A 22,713-nucleotide genomic window follows, 5' to 3' on the forward strand; every position below is an offset into this window, starting at 1 on the left:
TCAGCAGTCCAGGTTCCTGATGTCAGTTTGTAGGGCTCCCTTGGGTCTATCAGGGCAGCACAAGTTTGAGGTGGGGACATCTTCGCTGTGGGGTCCATCCTTCGATATAAGGATTCTTTGCAGTGAGGCCCCAGCCCAGGGCCAGGGGCCCCTGGGCACATCCTTTTTCCATTTTCCCTGGGAAAGAAAACTCAGCAGTCCAGGTTCCTGATGTCAGTTTGTAGGGCTCCCTTGGGTCTATCAGGGCAGCACAAGTTTGAGGTGGGGACAACTTCGGTGTGGGGTCCATCCTCCGATATAAGGATTTTTTGCAGTCAGGGCCAGGGGCCCCTGGGAACAACCTTTTTCCATTTTCCCTGGGAAAGAAAACTCAGCAGTCCAGGTTCCTGATGTCAGTTTGTAGGGCTCCCTTGGGTCTATCAGGGCAGCACAAGTTTGAGGTGGGGACAACTTCGGTGTGGGGTCCATCCTTCGATATAAGGATTTTTTGGAGTCAGGGCCAGGGGCCACTGGGAACAACCTTTTTCCATTTTCCCTGGGAAAGAAAACTCAGCAGTCCAGGTTCCTGATGTCAGTTTGTAGGGCTCCCTTGGGTCTATCAGGGCAGCACAAGTTTGAGGTGGGGACATCTTCGGTGTGGGGTCCATCCTTCGATATATGGATTTTTTGCAGTCAGGGCCAGGGGCCCCTGGGCACATCCTTTTTCCATTTTCCCTGGAAAAGAAAACTCAGCAGTCCAGGTTCCTGCTGTCAGTTTGTAGGGCTCCCTTGGGTCTATCAGGGCAGCACAAGTTTGAGGTGGGGACAACTTCGGTGTGGGGTCCATCCTTCGATATAAGGATTCTTTGCAGTGAGGCCCCAGCCCAGGGCCAGGGGCCCCTGGGCACATCCTTTTTCCATTTTCCCTGGGAAAGAAAACTCAGCAGTCCAGGTTCCTGATGTCAGTTTGTAGGGCTCCCTTGGGTCTATCAGGGCAGCACAAGTTTGAGGTGGGGACAACTACGGTGTGGGGTCCATCCTTCGATATAAGGATTTTTTGCAGTCAGGGCCAGGGGCCCCTGGGAACAACATTTTTCCATTTTCCCTGGGAAAGAAAACTCAGCAGTCCAGGTTCCTGATGTCAGTTTGTAGGGCTCCCTTGGGTCTATCAGGGCAGCACAAGTTTGAGGTGGGGACATCTTTGGTGTGGGGTCCATCCTTCGATATAAGGATTCTTTGCAGTGAGGCCCCAGCCCAGGGCCAGGGGCCCCTGGGCACATCCTTTTTCCATTTTCCCTGGGAAAGAAAACTCAGCAGTCCAGGTTGCAGATGTCAGTTTGTAGGGCTCCCTTGGGTCTATCAGGGCAGCACAAGTTTGAGGTGGGGACAACTTTGGTGTGGGGTCCATCCTCCGATATAAGGATTTTTTGCAGTCAGGACTCGGGGCCCCTGGGCACAACCTTTGGCCATTTTCCCTGGGAAAGGAAACTCAGCAGTCCAGGTTCCTGATGTCAGTTTGTAGGGCTCCCTTGGCTCTATCAGGGCAGCACAAGTTTGAGGTGGGGACATCTTCGCTGTGGGGTCCATCCTTCGATATAAGGATTCTTTGCAGTGAGGCCCCAGCCCAGGGCCAGGGGCCCCTGGGCACATCCTTTTTCCATTTTCCCTGGGAAAGAAAACTCAGCAGTCCAGGTTCCTGATGTCAGTTTGTAGGGCTCCCTTGGGTCTATCAGGGCAGCACAAGTTTGAGGTGGGGACAACTTCGGTGTGGGGTCCATCCTCCGATATAAGGATTTTTTGCAGTCAGGGCCAGGGGCCCCTGGGAACAACCTTTTTCCATTTTCCCTGGGAAAGAAAACTCAGCAGTCCAGGTTCCTGATGTCAGTTTGTAGGGCTCCCTTGGGTCTATCAGGGCAGCACAAGTTTGAGGTGGGGACAACTTCGGTGTGGGGTCCATCCTTCGATATAAGGATTTTTTGGAGTCAGGGCCAGGGGCCACTGGGAACAACCTTTTTCCATTTTCCCTGGGAAAGAAAACTCAGCAGTCCAGGTTCCTGATGTCAGTTTGTAGGGCTCCCTTGGGTCTATCAGGGCAGCACAAGTTTGAGGTGGGGACATCTTCGGTGTGGGGTCCATCCTTCGATATATGGATTTTTTGCAGTCAGGGCCAGGGGCCCCTGGGCACATCCTTTTTCCATTTTCCCTGGAAAAGAAAACTCAGCAGTCCAGGTTCCTGATGTCAGTTTGTAGGGCTCCCTTGGGTCTATCAGGGCAGCACAAGTTTGAGGTGGGGACAACTTCGGTGTGGGGTCCATCCTTCGATATAAGGATTCTTTGCAGTGAGGCCCCAGCCCAGGGCCAGGGGCCCCTGGGCACATCCTTTTTCCATTTTCCCTGGGAAAGAAAACTCAGCAGTCCAGGTTCCTGATGTCAGTTTGTAGGGCTCCCTTGGGTCTATCAGGGCAGCACAAGTTTGAGGTGGGGACAACTACGGTGTGGGGTCCATCCTTCGATATAAGGATTTTTTGCAGTCAGGGCCAGGGGCCCCTGGGAACAACATTTTTCCATTTTCCCTGGGAAAGAAAACTCAGCAGTCCAGGTTCCTGATGTCAGTTTGTAGGGCTCCCTTGGGTCTATCAGGGCAGCACAAGTTTGAGGTGGGGACATCTTTGGTGTGGGGTCCATCCTTCGATATAAGGATTCTTTGCAGTGAGGCCCCAGCCCAGGGCCAGGGGCCCCTGGGCACATCCTTTTTCCATTTTCCCTGGGAAAGAAAACTCAGCAGTCCAGGTTGCAGATGTCAGTTTGTAGGGCTCCCTTGGGTCTATCAGGGCAGCACAAGTTTGAGGTGGGGACAACTTCGGTGTGGGGTCCATCCTTCGATATAAGGATTTTTTGCAGTCAGGGCCAGGGGCCCCTTGGAACAACCTTTTTCCATTTTCCCTGGGAAAGAAAACTCAGCAGTCCAGGTTCCTGATGTCAGTTTGTAGGGCTCCCTTGGGTCTATCAGGTCAGCACAAGTTTGAGGTGGGGACAACTTCGGTGTGGGGTGCATCCTTCGATATAAGGATTCTTTGCAGTGAGGCCCCAGCCCAGGGCCAGGGGCCCCTGGGCACATCCTTTTTCCATTTTCCCTGGGAAAGAAAACTCAGCAGTCCAGGTTCCTGATGTCAGTTTGTAGGGCTCCCTTGGGTCTATCAGGGCAGCACAAGTTTGAGGTGGGGACATCTTCGGTGTGGGGTCCATCCTTCGATATAACGATTTTTTGCAGTCAGGTCCAGGGGACCCTGGGCACATCCTTTTTCCATTTTCCCTGGAAAAGAAAACTCAGCAGTCCAGGTTCCTGATGTCAGTTTGTAGGGCTCCCTTGGCTCTATCAGGGCAGCACAAGTTTGAGGTGGGGACAACTTCGGTGTGGGGTCCATCCTTCGATATAAGGATTCTTTGCAGTGAGGCCCCAGCCCAGGGCCAGGTGCCCCTGGGCACATCCTTTTTCCATTTTCCCTGGGAAAGAAAACTCAGCAGTCCAGGTTCCTGATGTCAGTTTGTAGGGCTCCCTTGGGTCTATCAGGGCAGCACAAGTTTGAGGTGGGGACAACTTCGGTGTGGGGTCCATCCTTCGATATAAGGATTTTTTGCAGTCAGGGCCAGGGGCCCCTGGGAACAACCTTTTTCCATTTTCCCTGGGAAAGAAAACTCAGCAGTCCAGGTTCCTGATGTCAGTTTGTAGGGCTCCCTTGGGTCTATCAGGGCAGCACAAGTTTGAGGTGGGGACAACTTCGGTGTGGGGTCCATCCTTCGATATAAGGATTTTTTGCAGTCAGGGCCAGGGGCCCCTGGGCACATCCTTTTTCCATTTTCCCTGGGAAAGAAAACTCAGCAGTCCAGGTTCCTGATGTCAGTTTGTAGGGCTCCCTTGGGTCTATCAGGGCAGCACAAGTTTGAGGTGGGGACAACTTCGGTGTGGGGTCCATCCTTCGATATAAGGATTTTTTGCAGTCAGGGCTCGGGGCCCCTGGGCACAACCTTTGGCCATTTTCCCTGGGAAAGGAAACTCATCAGTCCAAGTTCCTGATGTCAGTTTGTAGGGCTCCCTTGGGTCTATCAGGGCAGCACAAGTTTGAGGTGGGGACAACTTCGGTGTGGGGTCCATCCTTCGATATAAGGATTTTTTGGAGTCAGGGCCAGGGGCCACTGGGAACAACCTTTTTCCATTTTCCCTGGGAAAGAAAACTCAGCAGTCCAGGTTCCTGATGTCAGTTTGTAGGGCTCCCTTGGGTCTATCAGGGCAGCACAAGTTTGAGGTGGGGACATCTTCGGTGTGGGGTCCATCCTTCGATATATGGATTTTTTGCAGTCAGGGCCAGGGGCCCCTGGGCACATCCTTTTTCCATTTTCCCTGGAAAAGAAAACTCAGCAGTCCAGGTTCCTGCTGTCAGTTTGTAGGGCTCCCTTGGGTCTATCAGGGCAGCACAAGTTTGAGGTGGGGACAACTTCGGTGTGGGGTCCATCCTTCGATATAAGGATTCTTTGCAGTGAGGCCCCAGCCCAGGGCCAGGGGCCCCTGGGCACATCCTTTTTCCATTTTCCCTGGGAAAGAAAACTCAGCAGTCCAGGTTCCTGATGTCAGTTTGTAGGGCTCCCTTGGGTCTATCAGGGCAGCACAAGTTTGAGGTGGGGACAACTACGGTGTGGGGTCCATCCTTCGATATAAGGATTTTTTGCAGTCAGGGCCAGGGGCCCCTGGGAACAACATTTTTCCATTTTCCCTGGGAAAGAAAACTCAGCAGTCCAGGTTCCTGATGTCAGTTTGTAGGGCTCCCTTGGGTCTATCAGGGCAGCACAAGTTTGAGGTGGGGACAACTTCGCTGTGGGGTCCATCCTTCGATATAAGGATTTTTTGCAGTCAGGGCCAGGGGCCCCTTGGAACAACCTTTTTCCATTTTCCCTGGGAAAGAAAACTCAGCAGTCCAGGTTCCTGATGTCAGTTTGTAGGGCTCCCTTGGGTCTATCAGGTCAGCACAAGTTTGAGGTGGGGACAACTTCGGTGTGGGGTGCATCCTTCGATATAAGGATTCTTTGCAGTGAGGCCCCAGCCCAGGGCCAGGGGCCCCTGGGCACATCCTTTTTCCATTTTCCCTGGGAAAGAAAACTCAGCAGTCCAGGTTCCTGATGTCAGTTTGTAGGGCTCCCTTGGGTCTATCAGGGCAGCACAAGTTTGAGGTGGGGACATCTTCGGTGTGGGGTCCATCCTTCGATATAACGATTTTTTGCAGTCAGGTCCAGGGGACCCTGGGCACATCCTTTTTCCATTTTCCCTGGAAAAGAAAACTCAGCAGTCCAGGTTCCTGATGTCAGTTTGTAGGGCTCCCTTGGCTCTATCAGGGCAGCACAAGTTTGAGGTGGGGACAACTTCGGTGTGGGGTCCATCCTTCGATATAAGGATTCTTTGCAGTGAGGCCCCAGCCCAGGGCCAGGGGCCCCTGGGCACATCCTTTTTCCATTTTCCCTGGGAAAGAAAACTCAGCAGTCCAGGTTCCTGATGTCAGTTTGTAGGGCTCCCTTGGGTCTATCAGGGCAGCACAAGTTTGAGGTGGGGACAACTTCGGTGTGGGGTCCATCCTTCGATATAAGGATTTTTTGCAGTCAGGGCCAGGGGCCCCTGGGAACAACCTTTTTCCATTTTCCCTGGGAAAGAAAACTCAGCAGTCCAGGTTCCTGATGTCAGTTTGTAGGGCTCCCTTGGGTCTATCAGGGCAGCACAAGTTTGAGGTGGGGACAACTTCGGTGTGGGGTCCATCCTTCGATATAAGGATTCTTTGCAGTGAGGCCCCAGCCCAGGGCCAGGGGCCCCTGGGCACATCCTTTTTCCATTTTCCCTGGGAAAGAAAACTCAGCAGTCCAGGTTCCTGATGTCAGTTTGTAGGGCTCCCTTGGGTCTATCAGGGCAGCACAAGTTTGAGGTGGGGACATCTTCGGTGTGGGGTCCATCCTTCGATATAAGGATTCTTTGCAGTGAGGCCCCAGCCCAGGGCCAGGGGCCCCTGGGCACATCCTTTTTCCATTTTCCCTGGGAAAGAAAACTCAGCAGTCCAGGTTCCTGATGTCAGTTTGTAGGGCTCCCTTGGGTCTATCAGGGCAGCACAAGTTTGAGGTTGGGGACAACTTCGGTGTGGGGTCCATCCTTTGATATAAGGATTTTTTGCAGTCAGGGCCAGGGGCCCCTGGGTACAACCTTTTTCCATTTTCCCTGGGAAAGAAAACTCAGCAGTCCAGGTTCCTGATGTCAGTTTGAAGGGCTCCCTTGGGTCTATCAGGTCAGCACAAGTTTGAGGTGGGGACAACTTCGGTTTGGAGTGAGTCCTTCGATATAAGGATTCTTTGCGATGAGGCCCCAGCCCAGGGCCAGGGGCCCCTGGGCACATCCTTTTTCCATTTTCCCTGGGAAAGAAAACTCAGCAGTCCAGGTTCCTGATGTCAGTTTGTAGGGCTCCCTTGGGTCTATCAGGGCAGCACAAGTTTGAGGTGGGGACATCTTCGGTGTGGGGTCCATCCTTCGATATAAGGATTTTTTGCAGTCAGGGCCAGGGGCCCCTGGGCACATCCTTTTTCCATTTTCCCTGGAAAAGAAAACTCAGCAGTCCAGGTTCCTGATGTCAGTTTGTAGGGCTCCCTTGGGTCTATCAGGGCAGCACAAGTTTGAGGTGGGGACAACTTCGGTGTGGGGTCCATCCTTCGATATAAGGATTCTTTGCAGTGAGGCCCCAGCCCAGGGCCAGGGGCCCCTGGGCACATCCTTTTTCCATTTTCCCTGGGAAAGAAAACTCAGCAGTCCAGGTTCCTGATGTCAGTTTGTAGGGCTCCCTTGGGTCTATCAGGGCAGCACAAGTTTGAGGTGGGGACAACTTCGGTGTGGGGTCCATCCTTCGATATAAGGATTTTTTGCAGTCAGGGCCAGGGGCCCCTGGGCACATCCTTTTTCCATTTTCCCTGGGAAAGAAAACTCAGCAGTCCAGGTTGCAGATGTCAGTTTGTAGGGCTCCCTTGGGTCTATCAGGGCAGCACAAGTTTGAGGTGGGGACATCTTCGGTGTGGGGTCCATCCTTCGATATAAGGATTTTTTGCAGTGACGCCCCAGCCCAGGGCCAGGGGCCCCTGGGCACATCCTTTTTCCATTTTCCCTGGGAAAGAAAACTCAGAAGTCCAGGTTCCTGATGTCAGTTTGTAGGGCTCCCTTGGGTCTATCAGGGCAGCACAAGTTTGAGGTGGGGACATGTTTGGTGTGGGGTCCATCCTTCGATATAAGGATTCTTTGCAGTGAGGCCCCAGCCCAGGGCCAGGGGCCCCTGGGCACATCCTTTTCCCATTTTCCCTGGGAAAGAAAACTCAGCAGTCCAGGTTCCTGATGTCAGTTTGTAGGGCTCCCTTGGGTCTATCAGGGCAGCACAAGTTTGAGGTGGGGACAACTTCGGTGTGGGGTCCATCCTTCGATATAAGGATTTTTTGCAGTCAGGGCTCGGGGCCCCTGGGCACAACCTTTGGCCATTTTCCCTGGGAAAGGAAACTCATCAGTCCAAGTTCCTGATGTCAGTTTGTAGGGCTCCCTTGGGTCTATCAGGGCAGCACAAGTTTGAGGTGGGGACAACTTCGGTGTGGGGTCCATCCTTCGATATAAGGATTCTTTGCAGTGACGCCCCAGCCCAGGGCCAGGGGCCCCTGGGCACATCCTTTTTCCATTTTCCCTGGGAAAGAAAACTCAGCAGTCCAGGTTCCTGATGTCAGTTTGTAGGGCTCCCTTGGGTCTATCAGGGCAGCACAAGTTTGAGGTGGGGACATCTTCGCTGTGGGGTCCATCCTTCGATATAAGGATTCTTTGCAGTGAGGCCCCAGCCCAGGGCCAGGGGCCCCTGGGCACATCCTTTTTCCATTTTCCCTGGGAAAGAATACTCAGCAGTCCAGATTCCTGATGTCAGTTTGTAGGGCTCCCTTGGGTCTATCAGGGCAGCACAAGTTTGAGGTGGGGACAACTTCGGTGTGGGGTCCATCCTTCGATATAAGGATTTTTTGGAGTCAGGGCCAGGGGCCACTGGGAACATCCTTTTTCCATTTTCCCTGGGAAAGAAAACTCAGCAGTCCAGGTTCCTGATGTCAGTTTGTAGGGCTCCCTTGGGTCTATCAGGTCAGCACAAGTTTGAGGTGGGGACAACTTCGGTGTGGGGTCCATCCTTCGATATAAGGATTCTTTGCAGTGAGGCCCCAGCCCAGGGCCAGGGGCCCCAGGGCACATCCTTTTTCCATTTTCCTTGGGAAAGACAACTCAGCAGTCCAGGTTCCTGATGTCAGTTTGTAGGGCTCCCTTGGGTCTATCAGGGCAGCACAAGTTTGAGGTGGGGACAACTTCGGTGTGGGGTCCATCCTTCGATATAAGGATTTTTTGGAGTCACGGCCAGGGGCCACTGGGAACAACCTTTTTCCATTTTCCCTGGGAAAGAAAACTCAGCAGTCCAGGTTCCTGATGTCAGTTTGTAGGGCTCCCTTGGGTCTATCAGGGCAGCACAAGTTTGAGGTGGGGACATCTTCGGTGTGGGGTCCATCCTTCGATATAAGGATTCTTTGCAGTCAGGGCCAGGGGCCCCTGGGCACATCCTTTTTCCATTTTCCCTGGGAAAGAAAACTCAGCAGTCCAGGTTCCTGATGTCAGTTTGTAGGGCTCCCTTGGGTCTCTCAGGGCAGCACAAGTTTGAGGTGGGGACAACTTCGGTGTGGGGTCCATCCTTCGATATAAGGATCTTTTGCAGTGAGGCCCCAGCCCAGGGCCAGGGGCCCCTGGGCACATCCTTTTTCCATTTTCCCTGGGAAAGAAAACTCAGCAGTCCAGGTTCCTGATGTCAGTTTGTAGGGCTCCCTTGGGTCTATCAGGGCAGCACAAGTTTGAGGTGGGGACAACTTCGGTGTGGGGTCCATCCTTCGATATAAGGATTTTTTGCAGTCAGGGCCAGGGGCCCCCGGGCACATCCTTTGGCCATTTTCCCTGGGAAAGAAAACTCAGCAGTCCAGGTTCCTGATGTCAGTTTGTAGGGCTCCCTTGGGTCTATCAGGGCAGCACAAGTTTGAGGTGGGGACATGTTTGGTGTGGGGTCCATCCTTCGATATAAGGATTCTTTGCAGTGAGGCCCCAGCCCAGGGCCAGGGGCCCCTGGGCACATCCTTTTCCCATTTTCCCTGGGAAAGAAAACTCAGCAGTCCAGGTTCCTGATGTCAGTTTGTAGGGCTCCCTTGGGTCTATCAGGGCAGCACAAGTTTGAGGTGGGGACAACTTCGGTGTGGGGTCCATCCTTCGATATAAGGATTTTTTGCAGTCAGGGCTCGGGGCCCCTGGACACAACCTTTGGCCATTTTCCCTGGGAAAGGAAACTCATCAGTCCAAGTTCCTGATGTCAGTTTGTAGGGCTCCCTTGGGTCTATCAGGGCAGCACAAGTTTGAGGTGGGGACAACTTCGGTGTGGGGTCCATCCTTCGATATAAGGATTCTTTGCAGTGAGGCCCCAGCCCAGGGCCAGGGGCCCCTGGGCACATCCTTTTTCCATTTTCCCTGGGAAAGAAAACTCAGCAGTCCAGGTTCCTGATGTCAGTTTGTAGGGCTCCCTTGGGTCTATCAGGGCAGCACAAGTTTGAGGTGGGGACAACTTCGGTGTGGGGTCCATCCTTCGATATAAGGATTTTTTGCAGTCAGGGCCAGGGGCCCCCGGGCACATCCTTTGGCCATTTTCCCTGGGAAAGAAAACTCAGCAGTCCAGGTTCCTGATGTCAGTTTGTAGGGCTCCCTTGGGTCTATCAGGGTAGCACAAGTTTGAGATGGGGACAACTTCGGTGTGGGGTCCATCCTTCTATATAAGGATTTTTTGCAGTCAGGGCCAGGGGCCCCTGGGCACATCCTTTTTCCATTTTCCATGGGAAAGAAAACTCAGCAGTCCACGCTCCTGATGTCAGTTTGTAGGGCTCCCTTGGGTCTATCAGGGCAGCACAAGTTTGAGGTGGGGACAACTTCGGTGTGGGGTCCATCCTTCGATATAAGGTTTTTTTCCGTCAGGGCCAGGGGCCCCTGGGCACATCCTTTTTCCATTTTCCCTGGGAAAGAAAACTCAGCAGTCCAGGTTCCTGATGTCAGTTTGTAGGGCTCCCTTGGGTCTATCAGGGCAGCACAAGATTGAGATGAGGACAACTTCGCAGTGGGTTCCATCCTTCGATATAAGGATTCTTTGCAGTCAGGGCTAGGCGCCCCTGGGCACACCCTTTGGCCATTTTCCCTGGGAAAGAAAACTCAGCAGTCCAGGTTCCTGATGTCAGTTTGTAGGGCTCCCTTGGGTCTATCAGGGCAGCACAAGTTTGAGGTGGGGACAACTTCGGTGTGGGGTCCATCCTTCGATATAAGGATTCTTTGCAGTGAGGCCCCAGCCCAGGGCCAGGGGCCCCTGGGCACATCCTTTTTCCATTTTCCCTGGGAAAGAAAACTCAGCAGTCCAGATTCCTGATGTCAGTTTGTAGGGCTCCCTTGGGTCTATCAGGGCAGCACAAGTTTGAGGTGGGGACAACTTCGGTGTGGGGTCCATCCTTCGATATAAGGATTTTTTGGAGTCAGGGCCAGGGGCCACTGGGAACATCCTTTTTCCATTTTCCCTGGGAAAGAAAACTCAGCAGTCCAGGTTCCTGATGTCAGTTTGTAGGGCTCCCTTGGGTCTATCAGGTCAGCACAAGTTTGAGGTGGGGACAACTTCGGTGTGGGGTCCATCCTTCGATATAAGGATTCTTTGCAGTGAGGCCCCAGCCCAGGGCCAGGGGCCCCAGGGCACATCCTTTTTCCATTTTCCTTGGGAAAGACAACTCAGCAGTCCAGGTTCCTGATGTCAGTTTGTAGGGCTCCCTTGGGTCTATCAGGGCAGCACAAGTTTGAGGTGGGGACAACTTCGGTGTGGGGTCCATCCTTCGATATAAGGATTTTTTGGAGTCACGGCCAGGGGCCACTGGGAACAACCTTTTTCCATTTTCCCTGGGAAAGAAAACTCAGCAGTCCAGGTTCCTGATGTCAGTTTGTAGGGCTCCCTTGGGTCTATCAGGGCAGCACAAGTTTGAGGTGGGAACATCTTCGGTGTGGGGTCCATCCTTCGATATAAGGATTCTTTGCAGTCAGGGCCAGGGGCCCCTGGGCACATCCTTTTTCCATTTTCCCTGGGAAAGAAAACTCAGCAGTCCAGGTTCCTGATGTCAGTTTGTAGGGCTCCCTTGGGTCTCTCAGGGCAGCACAAGTTTGAGGTGGGGACAACTTCGGTGTGGGGTCCATCCTTCGATATAAGGATCTTTTGCAGTGAGGCCCCAGCCCAGGGCCAGGGGCCCCTGGGCACATCCTTTTTCCATTTTCCCTGGGAAAGAAAACTCAGCAGTCCAGGTTCCTGATGTCAGTTTGTAGGGCTCCCTTGGGTCTATCAGGGCAGCACAAGTTTGAGGTGGGGACAACTTCGGTGTGGGGTCCATCCTTCGATATAAGGATTTTTTGCAGTCAGGGCCAGGGGCCCCCGGGCACATCCTTTGGCCATTTTCCCTGGGAAAGAAAACTCAGCAGTCCAGGTTCCTGATGTCAGTTTGTAGGGCTCCCTTGGGTCTATCAGGGCAGCACAAGTTTGAGGTGGGGACATGTTTGGTGTGGGGTCCATCCTTCGATATAAGGATTCTTTGCAGTGAGGCCCCAGCCCAGGGCCAGGGGCCCCTGGGCACATCCTTTTCCCATTTTCCCTGGGAAAGAAAACTCAGCAGTCCAGGTTCCTGATGTCAGTTTGTAGGGCTCCCTTGGGTCTATCAGGGCAGCACAAGTTTGAGGTGGGGACAACTTCGGTGTGGGGTCCATCCTTCGATATAAGGATTTTTTGCAGTCAGGGCTCGGGGCCCCTGGACACAACCTTTGGCCATTTTCCCTGGGAAAGGAAACTCATCAGTCCAAGTTCCTGATGTCAGTTTGTAGGGCTCCCTTGGGTCTATCAGGGCAGCACAAGTTTGAGGTGGGGACAACTTCGGTGTGGGGTCCATCCTTCGATATAAGGATTCTTTGCAGTGAGGCCCCAGCCCAGGGCCAGGGGCCCCTGGGCACATCCTTTTTCCATTTTCCCTGGGAAAGAAAACTCAGCAGTCCAGGTTCCTGATGTCAGTTTGTAGGGCTCCCTTGGGTCTATCAGGGCAGCACAAGTTTGAGGTGGGGACATCTTCGCTGTGGGGTCCATCCTTCGATATAAGGATTCTTTGCAGTGAGGCCCCAGCCCAGGGCCAGGGGCCCCTGGGCACATCCTTTTTCCATTTTCCCTGGGAAAGAAAACTCAGCAGTCCAGATTCCTGATGTCAGTTTGTAGGGCTCCCTTGGGTCTATCAGGGCAGCACAAGTTTGAGGTGGGGACAACTTCGGTGTGGGGTCCATCCTTCGATATAAGGATTTTTTGGAGTCAGGGCCAGGGGCCACTGGGAACATCCTTTTTCCATTTTCCCTGGGAAAGAAAACTCAGCAGTCCAGGTTCCTGATGTCAGTTTGTAGGGCTCCCTTGGGTCTATCAGGTCAGCACAAGTTTGAGGTGGGGACAACTTGGGTGTGGGTTGCATCCTTCGATATAAGGATTCTTTGCAGTGAGGCCCCAGCCCAGGGCCAGGGGCCCCAGGGCACATCCTTTTTCCATTTTCCTTGGGAAAGACAACTCAGCAGTCCAGGTTCCTGATGTCAGTTTGTAGGGCTCCCTTGGGTCTATCAGGGCAGCACAAGTTTGAGGTGGGGACAACTTCGGTGTGGGGTCCATCCTTCGATATAAGGATTTTTTGGAGTCACGGCCAGGGGCCACTGGGAACAACCTTTTTCCATTTTCCCTGGGAAAGAAAACTCAGCAGTCCAGGTTCCTGATGTCAGTTTGTAGGGCTCCCTTGGGTCTATCAGGGCAGCACAAGTTTGAGGTGGGGACATGTTTGGTGTGGGGTCCATCCTTCGATATAAGGATTCTTTGCAGTGAGGCCCCAGCCCAGGGCCAGGGGCCCCTGGGCACATCCTTTTCCCATTTTCCCTGGGAAAGAAAACTCAGCAGTCCAGGTTCCTGATGTCAGTTTGTAGGGCTCCCTTGGGTCTATCAGGGCAGCACAAGTTTGAGGTGGGGACAACTTCGGTGTGGGGTCCATCCTTCGATATAAGGATTTTTTGCAGTCAGGGCTCGGGGCCCCTGGACACAACCTTTGGCCATTTTCCCTGGGAAAGGAAACTCATCAGTCCAAGTTCCTGATGTCAGTTTGTAGGGCTCCCTTGGGTCTATCAGGGCAGCACAAGTTTGAGGTGGGGACAACTTCGGTGTGGGGTCCATCCTTCGATATAAGGATTCTTTTCAGTGAGGCCCCAGCCCAGGGCCAGGGGCCCCTGGGCACATCCTTTTTCCATTTTCCCTGGGAAAGAAAACTCAGCAGTCCAGGTTCCTGATGTCAGTTTGTAGGGCTCCCTTGGGTCTATCAGGGCAGCACAAGTTTGAGGTGGGGACATCTTCGCTGTGGGGTCCATCCTTCGATATAAGGATTCTTTGCAGTGAGGCCCCAGCCCAGGGCCAGGGGCCCCTGGGCACATCCTTTTTCCATTTTCCCTGGGAAAGAAAACTCAGCAGTCCAGATTCCTGATGTCAGTTTGTAGGGCTCCCTTGGGTCTATCAGGGCAGCACAAGTTTGAGGTGGGGACAACTTCGGTGTGGGGTCCATCCTTCGATATAAGGATTTTTTGGAGTCAGGGCCAGGGGCCACTGGGAACATCCTTTTTCCATTTTCCCTGGGAAAGAAAACTCAGCAGTCCAGGTTCCTGATGTCAGTTTGTAGGGCTCCCTTGGGTCTATCAGGTCAGCACAAGTTTGAGGTGGGGACAACTTGGGTGTGGGTTGCATCCTTCGATATAAGGATTCTTTGCAGTGAGGCCCCAGCCCAGGGCCAGGGGCCCCAGGGCACATCCTTTTTCCATTTTCCTTGGGAAAGACAACTCAGCAGTCCAGGTTCCTGATGTCAGTTTGTAGGGCTCCCTTGGGTCTATCAGGGCAGCACAAGTTTGAGGTGGGGACAACTTCGGTGTGGGGTCCATCCTTCGATATAAGGATTTTTTGGAGTCACGGCCAGGGGCCACTGGGAACAAACTTTTTCCATTTTCCCTGGGAAAGAAAACTCAGCAGTCCAGGTTCCTGATGTCAGTTTGTAGGGCTCCCTTGGGTCTATCAGGGCAGCACAAGTTTGAGGTGGGGACATCTTCGGTGTGGGGTCCATCCTTCGATATAAGGATTCTTTGCAGTCAGGGCCAGGGGCCCCTGGGCACATCCTTTTTCCATTTTCCCTGGGAAAGAAAACTCAGCAGTCCAGGTTCCTGATGTCAGTTTGTAGGGCTCCCTTGGGTCTCTCAGGGCAGCACAAGTTTGAGGTGGGGACAACTTCGGTGTGGGGTCCATCCTTCGATATAAGGATTTTTTGCAGTCAGGTCCAGGGGCCCCTGGGCACATCCTTTTTCCATTTTCCCTGGGAAAGAAAACTCAGCAGTCCAGGTTCCTGATGTCAGTTTGTAGGGCTCCCTTGGGTCTATCAGGGCAGTACAAGTTTGAGGTGGGGACAACTTTGGTGTGGGGTCCATCCTTCGATATAAGGATTTTTTGCAGTCAGGGCTCGGGGCCCCTGGGCACAACCTTTGGCCATTTTCCCTGGGAAAGGAAACTCATCAGTCCAAGTTCCTGATGTCAGTTTGTAGGGCTCCCTTGGGTCTATCAGGGCAGCACAATTTTAAGGTGGGGACAACTTCGGTGTGGGGTCCATCCTTCGATATAAGGATCTTTTGCAGTGAGGCGCCAGCCCAGGGCCAGGGGCCCCTGGGCACATCCTTTTTCCATTTTCCCTGGGAAAGAAAACTCAGCAGTCCAGGTTCCTGATGTCAGTTTGTAGGGCTCCCTTGGGTCTATCAGGGCAGCACAAGTTTGAGGTGGGGACAACTTCGGTGTGGGGTCCATCCTTCGATATAAGGATTTTTTGCAGTCAGGGCCAGGGGCCCCCGGGCACATCCTTTGGCCATTTTCCCTGGGAAAGAAAACTCAGCAGTCCAGGTTCCTGATGTCAGTTTGTAGGGCTCCCTTGGGTCTATCAGGGTAGCACAAGTTTGAGATGGGGACAACTTCGGTGTGGGGTCCATCCTTCTATATAAGGATTTTTTGCAGTCAGGGCCAGGGGCCCCTGGGCACATCCTTTTTCCATTTTCCATGGGAAAGAAAACTCAGCAGTCCACGCTCCTGATGTCAATTTGTAGGGCTCCCTTGGGTCTATCAGGGCAGCACAAGTTTGAGGTGGGGACAACTTCGGTGTGGGGTCCATCCTTCGATATAAGGTTTTTTTCCGTCAGGACCAGGGGCCCCTGGGCACATCCTTTTTCCATTTTCCCTGGGAAAGAAAACTCAGCAGTCCAGGTTCCTGATGTCAGTTTGTAGGGCTCCCTTGGGTCTATCAGGGCAGCACAAGTTTGAGATGAGGACAACTTCGCAGTGGGTTCCATCCTTCGATATAAGGATTCTTTGCAGTCAGGGCTAGGCGCCCCTGGGCACACCCTTTGGCCATTTTCCCTGGGAAAGAAAACTCAGCAGTCCAGGTTCCTGATGTCAGTTTGTAGGGCTCCCTTGGGTCTATCAGGGCAGCACAAGTTTGAGGTGGGGACAACTTCGGTGTGGGGTCCATCCTTCGATATAAGGATTCTTTGCAGTGAGGCCCCAGCCCAGGCCCAGGGGCCCCTGGGCACAACCTTTTTCCATTTTCCCTGGGAAAGAAAACTCAGCAGTCCAGGTTCCTGATGTCAGTTTGTAGGGCTCCCTTGGGTCTATCAGGGCAGCACAAGTTTGAGGTGGGGACAACTTCGGTGTGGGGTCCATCCTTCGATATAAGGATTTTTTGCAGTCAGGGCCAGGGGCCCCTGGGAACAACCTTTTTCCATTTTCCCTGGGAAAGAAAACTCAGCAGTCCAGGTTGCAGATGTCAGTTTGTAGGGCTCCCTTGGGTCTATCAGGGCAGCACAAGTTTGAGGTGGGGACAACTTCGGTGTGGGGTCCATCCTTCGATATAAGGATTCTTTGCAGTGAGGCCCCAGCCCAGGGCCAGGGGCCCCTGGGCACATCCTTTTTCCATTTTCCCTGGGAAAGACAACTCAGCAGTCCAGGTTCCTGATGTCAGTTTGTAGGGCTCCCTTGGGTCTATCAGGGCAGCACAAGTTTGAGGTGGGGACATCTTCGGTGTGGGGTCCATCCTTCGATATAAGGATTCTTTGCAGTCAGGGCCAGGGGCCCCTGGGCACATCCTTTTTCCATTTTCCCTGGGAAAGAAAACTCAGCAGTCCAGGTTCCTGATGTCAGTTTGTAGGGCTCCCTTGGGTCTCTCAGGGCAGCACAAGTTTGAGGTGGGGACAACTTCGGTGTGGGGTCCATCCTTCGATATAAGGATCTTTTGCAGTGAGGCCCCAGCCCAGGGCCAGGGGCCCCAGGGCACATCCTTTTTCCATTTTCCTTGGGAAAGACAACTCAGCAGTCCAGGTTCCTGATGTCAGTTTGTAGGGCTCCCTTGGGTCTATCAGGGCAGCACAAGTTTGAGGTGGGGACAACTTCGGTGTGGGGTCCATCCTTCGATATAAGGATTTTTTGGAGTCACGGCCAGGGGCCACTGGGAACAACCTTTTTCCATTTTCCCTGGGAAAGAAAACTCAGCAGTCCAGGTTCCTGATGTCAGTTTGTAGGGCTCCCTTGGGTCTATCAGGGCAGCACAAGTTTGAGGTGGGGACATCTTCGGTGTGGGGTCCATCCTTCGATATAAGGATTCTTTGCAGTCAGGGCCAGGGGCCCCTGGGCACATCCTTTTTCCATTTTCCCTGGGAAAGAAAACTCAGCAGTCCAGGTTCCTGATGTCAGTTTGTAGGGCTCCCTTGGGTCTATCAGGGCAGCACAAGTTTGAGGTGGGGACAACTTCGGTGTGGGGTCCATCCTTCGATATAAGGATTTTTTGCAGTCAGGTCCAGGGGCCCCTGGGCACATCCTTTTTCCATTTTCCCTGGGAAAGAAAACTCAGCAGTCCAGGTTCCTGATGTCAGTTTGTAGGGCTCCCTTGGGTCTATCAGGGCAGTACAAGTTTGAGGTGGGGACAACTTTGGTGTGGGGTCCATCCTTCGATATAAGGATTTTTTGCAGTCAGGGCTCGGGGCCCCTGGGCACAACCTTTGGCCATTTTCCCTGGGAAAGGAAACTCATCAGTCCAAGTTCCTGATGTCAGTTTGTAGGGCTCCCTTGGGTCTATCAGGGCAGCACAATTTTAAGGTGGGGACAACTTCGGTGTGGGGTCCATCCTTCGATATAAGGATCTTTTGCAGTGAGGCGCCAGCCCAGGGCCAGGGGCCCCTGGGCACATCCTTTTTCCATTTTCCCTGGGAAAGAAAACTCAGCAGTCCAGGTTCCTGATGTCAGTTTGTAGGGCTCCCTTGGGTCTATCAGGGCAGCACAAGTTTGAGGTGGGGACAACTTCGGTGTGGGGTCCATCCTTCGATATAAGGATTTTTTGCAGTCAGGGCCAGGGGCCCCCGGGCACATCCTTTGGCCATTTTCCCTGGGAAAGAAAACTCAGCAGTCCAGGTTCCTGATGTCAGTTTGTAGGGCTCCCTTGGGTCTATCAGGGTAGCACAAGTTTGAGATGGGGACAACTTCGGTGTGGGGTCCATCCTTCTATATAAGGATTTTTTGCAGTCAGGGCCAGGGGCCCCTGGGCACATCCTTTTTCCATTTTCCATGGGAAAGAAAACTCAGCAGTCCACGCTCCTGATGTCAGTTTGTAGGGCTCCCTTGGGTCTATCAGGGCAGCACAAGTTTGAGGTGGGGACAACTTCGGTGTGGGGTCCATCCTTCGATATAAGGTTTTTTTCCGTCAGGGCCAGGGGCCCCTGGGCACATCCTTTTTCCATTTTCCCTGGGAAAGAAAACTCAGCAGTCCAGGTTCCTGATGTCAGTTTGTAGGGCTCCCTTGGGTCTATCAGGGCAGCACAAGTTTGAGATGAGGACAACTTCGCAGTGGGTTCCATCCTTCGATATAAGGATTCTTTGCAGTCAGGGCTAGGCGCCCCTGGGCACACCCTTTGGCCATTTTCCCTGGGAAAGAAAACTCAGCAGTCCAGGTTCCTGATGTCAGTTTGTAGGGCTCCCTTGGGTCTATCAGGGCAGCACAAGTTTGAGGTGGGGACAACTTCGGTGTGGGGTCCATCCTTCGATATAAGGATTCTTTGCAGTGAGGCCCCAGCCCAGGCCCAGGGGCCCCTGGGCACAACCTTTTTCCATTTTCCCTGGGAAAGAAAACTCAGCAGTCCAGGTTCCTGATGTCAGTTTGTAGGGCTCCCTTGGGTCTATCAGGGCAGCACAAGTTTGAGGTGGGGACAACTTCGGTGTGGGGTCCATCCTTCGATATAAGGATTTTTTGCAGTCAGGGCCAGGGGCCCCTGGGAACAACCTTTTTCCATTTTCCCTGGGAAAGAAAACTCAGCAGTCCAGGTTGCAGATGTCAGTTTGTAGGGCTCCCTTGGGTCTATCAGGGCAGCACAAGTTTGAGGTGGGGACAACTTCGGTGTGGGGTCCATCCTTCGATATAAGGATTCTTTGCAGTGAGGCCCCAGCCCAGGGCCAGGGGCCCCTGGGCACATCCTTTTTCCATTTTCCCTGGGAAAGACAACTCAGCAGTCCAGGTTCCTGATGTCAGTTTGTAGGGCTCCCTTCGGTCTATCAGGGCAGCACAAGTTTGAGGTGGGGACAACTTCGGTGTGGGGTCCATCCTTCGATATAAGGATTTTTTGCAGTCAGGGCCAGGGGCCCCCGGGCACATCCACTGGCCATTTTCCCTGGGAAAGAAAACTCAGCAGTCCAGGTTCCTGATGTCAGTTTGTAGGGCTCCCTTGGGTGTATCAGGGCAGCACAAGTTTGAGGTGGGGACAACTTTGGTGTGGGGTCCATCCTTCGATATAAGGATTTTTTGCAGTCAGGGCCAGGGGCCCCTGGGCACATCCTTTTTCCATTTTCCCTGGGAAAGAAAACTCAGCAGTCCAGGTTCCTGATGTCAGTTTGTAGGGCTCCCTTGGGTCTATCAGGGCAGCACAAGTTTGAGATGAGGACAACTTCGGTGTGGGGTCCATCCTTCGATATAAGGATTTTTTGCAGTCAGGGCCAGGGGCCCCTGGGAACAACCTTTTTCCATTTTCCCTGGGAAAGAAAACTCAGCAGTCCAGGTTCCTGATGTCAGTTTGTAGGGCTCCCTTGGGTCTATCAGGGCAGCACAAGTTTGAGGTGGGGACATCTTCGGTGTGGGGTCCATCCTTCGATATAAGGATTCTTTGCAGTGAGGACCCAGCCCAGGGCCAGGGGCCCCTGGGCACATCCTTTTTCCATTTTCCCTGGGAAAGAAAACTCAGCAGTCCAGGTTCCTGATGTCAGTTTGTAGGGCGCCCTTGGGTCTATCAGGGCAGCACATGTTTGAGGTGGGGAGAACTTCGGTGTGGGGTCCATTCTTCGATATAAGGATTTTTTTGCAGTCAGGGACAGGGGCTCCTGGGAACAAACTTTTTCCATTTTCCCTGGGAAAGAAAACTCAGCAGTCCAGGTTCCTGATGTCAGTTTGTAGGGCTCCCTTGGGTCTATCAGGGCAGCACAAGTTTGAGGTGGGGACATCTTCGGTGTGGGGTCCATCCTTCGATATAAGGATTCTTTGCAGTGAGGACCCAGCCCAGGGCCAGGGGCCCCTGGGCACATCCTTTTTCCATTTTCCCTGGGAAAGAAAACTCAGCAGTCCAGGTTCCTGATGTCAGTTTGTAGGGCGCCCTTGGGTCTATCAGGGCAGCACAAGTTTGAGATGAGGACAACTTCGGTGTGGGGTCCATCCTTCGATATAAGGATTTTTTGCAGTCAGGGCCAGGGGCCCCTGGGAACAACCTTTTTCCATTTTCCCTGGGAAAGAAAACTCAGCAGTCCAGGTTCCTGATGTCAGTTTGTAGGGCTCCCTTGGGTGTATCAGGGCAGCACAAGTTTGAGGTGGGGACAACTTTGGTGTGGGGTCCATCCTTCGATATAAGGATTTTTTGCAGTCAGGGCCAGGGGCCCCTGGGCACATCCTTTTTCCATTTTCCCTGGGAAAGAAAACTCAGCAGTCCAGGTTCCTGATGTCAGTTTGTAGGGCTCCCTTGGGTCTATCAGGGCAGCACAAGTTTGAGGTGGGGACATCTTCGGTGTGGGGTCCATCCTTCGATATAAGGATTCTTTGCAGTGAGGACCCAGCCCAGGGCCAGGGGCCCCTGGGCACATCCTTTTTCCATTTTCCCTGGGAAAGAAAACTCAGCAGTCCAGGTTCCTGATGTCAGTTTGTAGGGCGCCCTTGGGTCTATCAGGGCAGCACATGTTTGAGGTGGGGAGAACTTCGGTGTGGGGTCCATTCTTCGATATAAGGATTTTTTTGCAGTCAGGGACAGGGGCTCCTGGGAACAAACTTTTTCCATTTTCCCTGGGAAAGAAAACTCAGCAGTCCAGGTTCCTGATGTCAGTTTGTAGGGCTCCCTTGGGTCTATCAGGGCAGCACAAGTTTGAGGTGGGGACATCTTCGGTGTGGGGTCCATCCTTCGATATAAGGATTCTTTGCAGTGAGGACCCAGCCCAGGGCCAGGGGCCCCTGGGCACATCCTTTTTCCATTTTCCCTGGGAAAGAAAACTCAGCAGTCCAGGTTCCTGATGTCAGTTTGTAGGGCGCCCTTGGGTCTATCAGGGCAGCACATGTTTGAGGTGGGGACAACTTCGGTGTGGGGTCCATCCTTCGATATAAGGATTTTTTTGCAGTCAGGGCCAGGGGCTCCTGGGAACAACCTTTTTCCATTTTCCCTGGGAAAGAAAACTCAGCAGTCCAGGTTCCTGATGTCAGTTTGTAGGGCTCCCTTGGGTCTATCAGGGAGCACAACTTTGAGGTGGGGACAACTTCGGTGTGGGGTCCATCCTTCGATATAAGGATTTTTTGCAGTCAGGGCCAGGGTCCACCGGGCACATCCTTTTCCCATTTTCCCTGGGAAAGAAAACTCAGCAGTCCAGGTTCCTGCTGTCAGTTTGTAGGGCTCCCTTGGGTCTATCAGGGCAGCACAAGTTTGAGGTGGGGACAACTTCGGTGTGGGGTCTATCCTTGGATATAAGGATTCCTTGCAGTGAGGCCCCAGCCCAGGTCCAGGGGCCCCTGGGCACAACCTTTTTCCATTTTCCCTGGGAAAGAAAACTCAGCAGTCCAGGTTGCTGATGTCAGTTTGAAGGGCTCCCTTGGGTCTATCAGGGCAGCACAAGTTTGAGGTGGGGACAACTTCGGTGTGGGGTCCATCCTTCGATATAAAGATTTTTTACAGTCAGGGCCAGGGGCCCCTGGGCACATCCTTTTTCCATTTTCCCTGGGAAAGAAAACTCAGCAGTCCAGGTTCCTGATGTCAGTTTGTAGGGCTCCCTTGGGTCTATCAGGGCAGCACAAGTTTGAGGTGGGGACAACTTCGGTGTGGGGTCCATCCTTCGATATATGGATTTTTTGCAGTCAGGGCCAGGGGCGCCTGGCTACATCCTTTTTCCATTTTCCCTGGGAAAGAAAACTCAGCAGTCCAGGTTCCTGATGTCAGTTTGTAGGGCTCCCTTGGGTCTATCAGGGCAGCACAAGTTTGAGGTGGGGACAACTTCGGTGTGGGGTCCATGCTTCGATATAAGGATTTTTTGCAGTCAGGGCCAGGGGCCCCTGGGCACATCCTTTTTCCATTTTCCCTGGGAAAGAAAACTCAGCAGTCCAGGTTGCTGATGTCAGTTTGTAGGGCTCCCTTGGGTCTATCAGGGCAGCACAAGTTTGAGGTGGGGACGACTTCGGTGTGGGGTCCATCCTTCGATATAAGGATTTTTTGCAGTCAGAGCCAGCAGCCCCTGGCCACATCCTTTTTCCATTTTCCCTGGGAAAGAAAACTCAGCAGTCCAGGTTCCTGATGTCAGTTTGTAGGGCTCCCTTGGGTCTATCAGGGCAGCACAAGTTTGAGGTGGGGACAACTTCGGTGTGGCTCCATGCTTCGATATAAGTATTTTTTGCAGTCAGAGCCAGCGGCCCCTGGGCACATCCTTTTTCCATTTTCCCTGGGAAAGAAAACTCAGCAGTCCAGGTTCCTGATGTCAGTTTGTAGTGCTCCCTTGGGTCTATCAGGACAGCACAAGTTTGAGGTGGGGACAACTTCGGTGTGGGGTCCATGCTTCGATATAAGGATTTTTTGCAGTCAGGGCCAGGGGCCCCTGGGCACATCCTTTTTCCATTTTCCCTGGGAAAGAAAACTCAGCAGTCCAGGTTCCTGATGTCAGCTTGTAGGGTTCCCTTGGGTCTATCAGGGCAGCACAAGTTTGAGGTGGGGACAACTTCGGTGTGGGGTCTATCCTTGGATATAAGGATTCCTTGCAGTGAGGCCCCAGCCCGGGGCCAGGGGCCCCTGGGCACATCCTTTTTCCATTTTCCCTGGGAAAGAAAACTCAGCAGTCCAGGTTGCTGATGTCAGTTTGAAGGGCTCCCTTGGGTCTATCAGGGCAGCACAAGTTTGAGGTGGGGACAACTTCGGTGTGGGGTCCATCCTTCGATATAAGGATTTTTTGCAGTCAGGGCCAG

The sequence above is a fragment of the Lonchura striata genome, chromosome 18 (genome assembly GCF_050655825.1).
Source record: "Lonchura striata isolate lonStrDom1 chromosome 18, ASM5065582v1, whole genome shotgun sequence".
Taxonomy (NCBI): Eukaryota; Metazoa; Chordata; class Aves; order Passeriformes; family Estrildidae; genus Lonchura; species Lonchura striata.